This window comes from Giraffa tippelskirchi, chromosome 9, assembly GCF_054371585.1.
Source record: "Giraffa tippelskirchi isolate mGirTip1 chromosome 9, T2T-mGirTip1v1.2.pri, whole genome shotgun sequence".
In the NCBI taxonomy this organism is placed as follows: domain Eukaryota; kingdom Metazoa; phylum Chordata; class Mammalia; order Artiodactyla; family Giraffidae; genus Giraffa; species Giraffa tippelskirchi.
This window is the reverse complement of record NC_137283.1, coordinates 8,969,561-8,977,433: the sequence shown is the minus strand read 5'-3', so window position 1 is coordinate 8,977,433 and position 7,873 is coordinate 8,969,561. Positions and strand designations below refer to the sequence as shown.

At 41.1% G+C, this 7,873-nt stretch overlaps 1 non-coding gene across 1 annotated transcript; it reads left to right on the top strand.

Annotated features, from left to right (window-relative positions):
* The first annotated feature begins 1,565 nt into the window (after positions 1-1,565).
* LOC145522100 (U6 spliceosomal RNA) lies at positions 1,566-1,668 on the top strand. The gene has a single exon (XR_014065913.1). It is a non-coding gene; the product is annotated as a U6 spliceosomal RNA (small nuclear RNA).
* The last annotated feature ends 6,205 nt before the right edge of the window (positions 1,669-7,873 follow it).

Here is a 7,873-nt window from a genome sequence, read left to right as displayed (position 1 = left end):
AATAATTCTTCTAGCAAACACCAGCATCTGAATCAGTATCTAAGTGCACCGTGACACCAGAGTTGACAACAAATGACCTACTCCAGTAGTCAGTCAGCACGCTTTGATCCAGAGGCCAAACCCAACTCACACTCTGTTTCCATAAATAAAATAGTACTGCAACACAACTGTGATTATGTGTTTGCGTACTGTTTATGAGTGCTTGTCTTTTAATACTACCAAGTCAGAGTTGAGCAGTTATAACAGAGTCCATGTGGCCTGACTCTGTATTTGACTTTTTACAGGAAAAAAGGTTTGCTGACTGACACTGTCAACATGTACTCAGTCATTATACATTTATTCACCACATGCTATTAATCAGGCAGTGTTTCAGTAACTGAGGGTGTAGAGGTGAGAAACGGGGCATGTCAACTGAGGGACAAATATTTGAATGGGAGGTGGTGGTGGGCTGACAATAAACGAGCTGGCATGTGTGTGTGCCCAGTCAGTCACTCAGTCATACTGGACTCTTTGGGACCCCATGAACAAGAGCCACTGCGCTCCTCCATCCATGGGATTCTCCAGGCAAGAATACTGGAATGGGCTGCCGTTTCCTCCTGCAGGGATCTTTCCGACTAAGGGACTGAACCTGCGTCTCCTGCATCTCCTGCACTGGGAGGTGTTTTCTTTACCACCGTGACACCTGGGACACCCCTAAAAAAGCATGCATGTAAAAAATTCATAAGATAAGTTCAGAAAGTGATTTGTGTCGCAAAGAAAATAAAGTGGGTGCAGAGGCAGAGAGAGACTGCTGGGAGGCGGCACCGTCAGGTTACCCATCAAGAAGGCCCTCAGGGAAGACTGACAGGAACTGAAGACGGCAGTGAAAACAGTGAAGCGCTGACAAGGGACTAGGGGGACAAAGCGCTTGGGATGGAAAGGACTTGATTTGTCCTAAGACCATAAAGGCCAGTATGGAGTCAACTAAACTCTGAGAAAATAGAAAATACAGGATCCTGGCTAAATGTCTGTGAGATTTCTGATCGATGATAAATCGGATCTTTTCATTTCCACTGTGTTTCATAGAAGGAAGCAATATTGATTAAGATTGCTTAGCACTCTTTCGTGTTAATGATTTATGTTGGCTGCAGTGTGAACATAAATGATTTGTACAACAACGTTGAAAAAACTAAGACGTTCTGATTAAAATTAAACAAAAAAAAAAAAGATTTATGTCTCCTTTAGATGTGAGGCTAAACTATTGCTCCCTACTCATCTCCACCCTGATCAGGCTATTTAAGGTGGCAGAGTTCAGTCAGACCTTAAAATTTTCCTCTCCCCAAACTCACAGACATGAACAAATACAATACGGAAAAAAAAAACAATTCTGAGAAAAAGAAATGAAAAGAGCTGATGACTTGAACATGAACAATAAATAAGTTTTAAGAATATATAAATTTCCTTCAAAATTTTATGGAGAAAGTGTTGGGATTGGGTGGATAGTTGGAAGATGGTGGTTTGTTTGAAAAGAGGAAATATGTAGGAGAAACATTAAAAATTCTCATTAAGAATCAACAACTTGGTGTGTGATTTGGCAGCAGAAGTATTAAAATTGGAAAGATACAGAGAAGAGTAGCATGGATGATGTGTAAGAAAGATCTGAAAATTCATGAAGCAGTCCATAATTTCAAAAATGAGATAAGAGCTTGAATAGACATTTCTCCAAAGGTGAGGTACCAATAACCAATAAGCAGGAAAAAATGCTCAACATTACCAATCATTAAAGAAATACAAATTAAAACTATAATTAATCCTTATTTCCTACCTATTAGAATAGCTACTACAAAAAAATATAGAATATAACCAGTATTGGTGAGGATGCAGAAAAATTGCAACCCTTATGTACTGTTAGTTCTGTTCAGTAGCTTAGTCATGTCCAACTCTTTGTGACTCCATGGACTGCAGCACGTCAGGCCTCCCTGTCCATCACCACAACTCCTGGAGCTTGTTCAAATTCATGCCCATTGAGTTGGTGATGTCATTCAACCATATCATCCTCTACCGTCCCCTTTTCCTCCTGCCTTCAATCTTTCCCAGCATCAGTCATTTCCAATGAGTCAGTTCTTTGCATCAGGTAGCCAAAGTATTGGAGTTTCAGCTTCAGCACCAGTCCTTCCAATGAATATTCAGGACTGATTTCCTTTAGGAATGACTGGCTTGATCTCCTTGCTCTCCCAGGGACTCTCAAGGGTATTCTTCAACACCACTGTTCAAAAGCATCAATTCTTCAGTGCTCAGCTTTCTTTATGGGCCAAATCTCACATCCATACATGACTACTGGAAAATCCACAGCTTTGACTAGATGGACCTTTATCAATAAAGTAATGTCTCTGCTTTTTAATACAATGTCTAGTTTTGTCATAGCTCTTCTTCCAAGGAGCAAGCATCTTTTAACTTCATGGCTGCAGTCACCATCTGCAATAATTTTGGAGCCCAAGGAAATAGTCTCTCACTGTTTCCATTTTTTCCCCATCTATTTGCCATGAAGTGATGGGACCGGATGCCGTGACCTTAGTTTTCTGAATGTTGAGTTTTAAGCCAGCTTTTTCACTCGCGTCTTTCACTTTCATCAAGAGGCTCTTCAGTTTCTCTTTGCTATCTGCCATAAAGGTGGTGTCGTCTCCATATCTGAGGTTATTGACATTTCCTCCAGCAATCTTGATTCCAGTTTGTGCTTCGCCCCACCCGGCATTTCACATGATGTACTCTGCATATAAGTTAAATAAGCAAGGTGAAAATATACAGCCCTGATGTACTCCTTTCCTAATTTGGAATCAGTCTATTGTTTCATGTCCTGTTCAAACTGTTGCTTCTTGACCAGCATACAGATTTCTCAGGAGGTAGGTATGGTGGTCTGGAATTCCCATCTCTTGAAGAATTTTCCACAGTTTGTGGTGATCCACATTGTCAAAGGCTTTGGCATAGTCAATGAAGCAGAAAGAGATGTTTTTCTGGAATTCTCTTGCTTTTTCTATGATGCAACGGATGTTGGTAATTTGATCTCTGGTTCCTCTGCCTTTTCTAAATCCAGCTTGAACATCTGGAAGTTCACAGTTCATGTACTGTTGAAGCCTGGCTTGGAGAATTTTGAGCATTACTTTGCTAGCGTGTGAGAAGAGCACAACTGTGCGGTAGTTTGAACATTCTTTGACATTGCCTTTCTTTGGGATTGGAATGAAAACTGCCCTTTTCCAGTCCTGTGGCCACTGCTGAGTTTTCCAAATTTGCTGGCATATTGAGTGCAGCACTTTCACAGCATCATCTTTTAGGATTTGAAACAGCTCAATTAGAATTCCATCACCTCCACTAGCTTTGTTTGTAGTGATGCTTCCTAATGCCCACTTGACTTTGCAATCCAGGATGTCTGGCTCTAGGTGAGTGATCACACCATTGTGGTTATCTGGGTCATGAGGATCTTTTTTGTACAGTTCTTCTGTGTATTCTTGCCACCTCTTCTTAATATCTTCTGCTTCTGTTAGGTCCATACAATTTCTGTCCTTTATTGTGCCCATCTTTGCATGAAATCTTCCCTTGGTATCTCTAATTTTCTTGAAGACATATCTAGTTTTTTTCCCATGCTATTGTTTTCCTCCATTTATTTGCATTGATGACTTAGGAAGACTTGCTTATCTCTCCTTGCTATTCTTTGGAACTCTGCATTCAGATGGATATATGGACGTATCTTTCCTTTTCTCCTTTGCCTTTCACTTCTCTTTTCTCAGCTATTTGTAAGGCCTCCTCAGACAACCATTTTGCCTTTTTGCAATCCTTCCTGGGGATGGTTTTAATCACCACCTCCTGTACAATGTTACGAACCTCCATCCATAGTTCTTCAGATACTCTATCTATCAGATAATCCTTTGAATCTATTTGTCACTTTAATGGTATATTCACAAGGGGTTTGATTTAGGCCATATTTTCTTCAATTTTAGTCTGAATTTTGCAATAAGGAGTTCATGATCTGAGCCACAGTCAACTCTCAGTCTTGTTTTTGCTGACTGTATAGAGCTTCCCCATCTCCTGATGCAAAGAATATAACCAATCTGATTTCTGTATTGAACATCTGTTGATGTCCATGTGTCTTGTGTTGCTGGAAATGGCTGTTTGCTATGACTAGTGTGTTCTCTTGGCAAAACTCTGCTAGCCTTTGCCCTGCTTCATTTTGTACTCCAAGTTCAACCTTGCCTGTTACTTCAGGTATCTCTTAACTCTCTACTTTTGCATTCCAGTCCCTTATGATGGAAAGGATATCTCTTTTTGGTGTTAGTTAAAAAGGTCTTCATAGACCCATTCAACTTCAGCTTCTTCAGCATTATTGGTCAGGGCATAGACTTGGATTACTGTGCTATTGATGGTTTGCCTTGGAAACGAACAGAAATCATTCTGTTGTTTTTGAGATTGCACTCAAATACTGCATTTATGACTCTTTTGTTGACTATGAGGGCTACTCCATTTCTCCTAACGGATTCTTGCCCACAGTAGTATATATAGTGATCATCTGTATTACATTCAACCATTCCCGTCTATTTTAGTTCACTGATTCCTCAAATGTCGATGTTCACTCTTGCCATCTCCTGTTTGACCACTTCCAATTTACCTTGATTCATGGACCTAACATTCCAGGTTCCTAAGCAGTATTGTTCTTAGAGCATCAGACTTCACTTCCGTCACCAGTCACAATCACAGCTGGGCATTGTTTTCGCTTTGGCTTAACCTCTTCATTCTTTCTGAAGCTATTTCTCCACTCTTCTCCAGTAGCATATTGGGCATCTACCGACCTAGTAGATCTACCTACCTTTCAGTGTCATATCTTTTTGCCTTTTCATACTGTTCATGGCATTCTCAATGGAAATAGTGAGAGACTTCATTTTTGGGGGCTCCAAAATCACTGCAGATGGTGATTGAAGCCATGAAATTAAAAGATGCTTGCTCCTTGGAAGAAAAGTTATGACCAACTTAGACAGCATATTAAAAAGCAGAGACATTACCTTACCAACAAAGGTCTGTCTAGTTCAAAGCTATGGTTTTTCCAGTAGTCATGTATGGATGTGAGAGCTGGACTATAAAGAAAGCTGAGTGCCGAAGAATTGATTCTTTTGAACTGTGGTGTTGGAGAAGACTCTTGAGAGTCCCTTGGACTGCAAGACATCCAACCAGAGAATCCTAAATGAAATCAGTCCTGAATGTTCATTGGAAGGATTGATGCTGAAGCTGAAACTCCAATACTTTGGCCACCTGATGCAAAGAACCAACTCATTGGAAAAGACCCTGATGCTGGGAACGATTGAAAGTGGGAAGAGAAGGGGACGGCGGAGGATGAGATGGTTGGATGGCATCACCAATGCGATGGATGTGAGTTTGAGTATGCTTTGATAGTTGGTGATGGACAGGGGAGCCTGGTGTACTGCAGTCCATGGGATCACAAAGGACATGACTCAGTGACTGAGCTGAACTGATGGTGTTCTCAAAGCAAGAATAGTGAAATGGTTTTCTATTCCCTTCTCCAGTGGACCATGTTTTGTCAGAACTCTCCACCATAACCCATCCATCTTGGTTGGCCCTACACTGCATGGCTCATAGTTTCATTGAGTTTGATGAGGCTGTGATTCAAGTGATCAGTTTGGTTAGTTGTCTGTAATTGCGGTTTCCATTCTGTCTGCCCTAAGATGGATAAGGATAAGAGGCTTGTGGAAGCCTCCTGATGGGAGGGACCAGCTGTCGGGGAATCTGGGTCTTGCTCTGATGGGTGGGGCCATGTTCAGTAAATCTTTAATTCAATGTTCTTTTGATGGGTGGGGCTATGTTCTGTCCCTGTAGTTTGGACTGAGGCCCAACTATGGTATGGGTAATGGTGGAAATGGCAACCTCCTTCAAAAGGACTTATGCCAGGACTGTTGTATCCAGTGCTCCTGACCCCACAGCATGCCACTGTCAACCCAGGCCTCCACTGGAGACTCCTGGGCACTCACAGGCAAGTCTGGCTCAGTCTCTTGTGGGGTCACTGCTCCTTTCTCCTGGGTCCTGCTGCACACAAGGTTTTGTTTGTGCTCTCCAAGAGTCTATTTCCCCAGTCCCGTGGAAGCTCTGTAATCAAATCCCATTGGTCTTCAAAGTCAAATTCCTTGGGGGTTCTCAGTCCCTCTGCCGGATTCCCTGGTTGGGAAATCTGTTGTGGGCCCTGTAACTTTCACAACAGTGGGAGGATTTCTTTGGTATAATTGTACTGTTGGTGGGAGTACAAAACTGCGTAACTGCTGTGGAAAACAGTATGGAGTTTCCTCAAAAAATTTTAAAATAGAACTACCTATAAACCAGCAATTTAACTTCTATATCCAAAAGAATTGAAAGCAGGATCTCAAAGAGGTATTTTCACATCCATGTCCAGAGTATCACTGATCACAACAGAAAAGAGTTTGGAGCAACCCAAGTGTCTAACAATGGATAAATGGATAGACAAAAGGCTATATATACATACAATTGTATCTGTCATCCTTAAAAAGGAATGAAATTCTGATGCATGTTATAATATAGATGAATCTTGAGGACATGATGCTAAACAAGTCAGTCACAAAAAGACAAATGCTGTATAATTCCACTTATACAAGGTTCTTAGGGTATTTCAATTCAAAGACACAGAAAGCAAAATAATGGTTTTCAGGGGCTGGTGGTGGGGGAGAAGGGGAATTATGGTTTAATAGGTATAGTGTCCACTTTACAGTATAAAAAAGAGTTATGGAGATGAATGGTAGGGATAGTTGCACAACTATGTGAATATACTTAACACTTCTGAACTGTAAACTTAGAAATGGTCAAAATGGTAAATGATAGGTTATATAATTTTTTTTACCACAATTTAAAAAAAAGCATTGACAGATTGTAGAAAGGAAGGAGACAGGTCAGAACAGAGCTTGGGAGTGCTAGAAACTGCTGACTTATTAAGACCATATGAAAATGTTATCCAGAATTAAAGGTTTTTATCACTTCGCAGGTAGGGTGAAAAGATGAAGAGCATAGAAAATCTTGCCTGAAACTGCTCAGATCGAAATGACTAATTAAAAATTGCTTTCCCTGGCTTTTTAGAAAGGGCAAATGCTAGCTACTCACATACAGATTCTTGCCTTCTCCTTTTCAAGTATATTGTGAGCCAGCAGCTTGAAATTAGCAAAAAGTAACCACATAGCAATTAATGACTTGAACCTGAATTGATGCTTTTGAATTGTTGTGCTGCAGAAGACTCTTGAAAGTCCCTTGGAGTGCAAGGAGATCAAGCCAGTCAAACCTAAAGAAAATCAATCCTGAACATTCATTGGAAGGACTGATGCTGAAGCTGAAGCTCCACTACTTTGGCCACCTGACGTGTAGAGTCAACTCACTGGAAAAGATCCTGATTTCTGGGAAAGATTGAAGGCAAAAGAAGAGGGTGGCAGAACATGAGATGGTTAGAAGCACACTGACAGTCGACATGAATTTGAGCAAACTCTGGGAGATAGTGAAGGACAGGGAAACCTCACCTGCTGTAGTCCATGGGGCTGCAAAGAGTCGGCCACAACTTAGCAACTGAACAACAACAGCAGCCACATAGCAATTAATGACTTGACTTTCCTTTACTGTTAAAGGTAACTTCTGTCATATTTGATACAGCATGGTTAGCACCACTTTCATAGGAACTGGCTGTTTACAGACTCACTGAAACCATCTCCTTTCCATTTGACTCACCCAGAAAGTAGACTCTTTACTGCTTTCCTCAACATTGGCTGTAGTCAAAAACTTCATAGACCACTATGCTGCAGTAGACAAAGCCTTGCCACGGATTACAAAGAGAGGTGGTTTCATT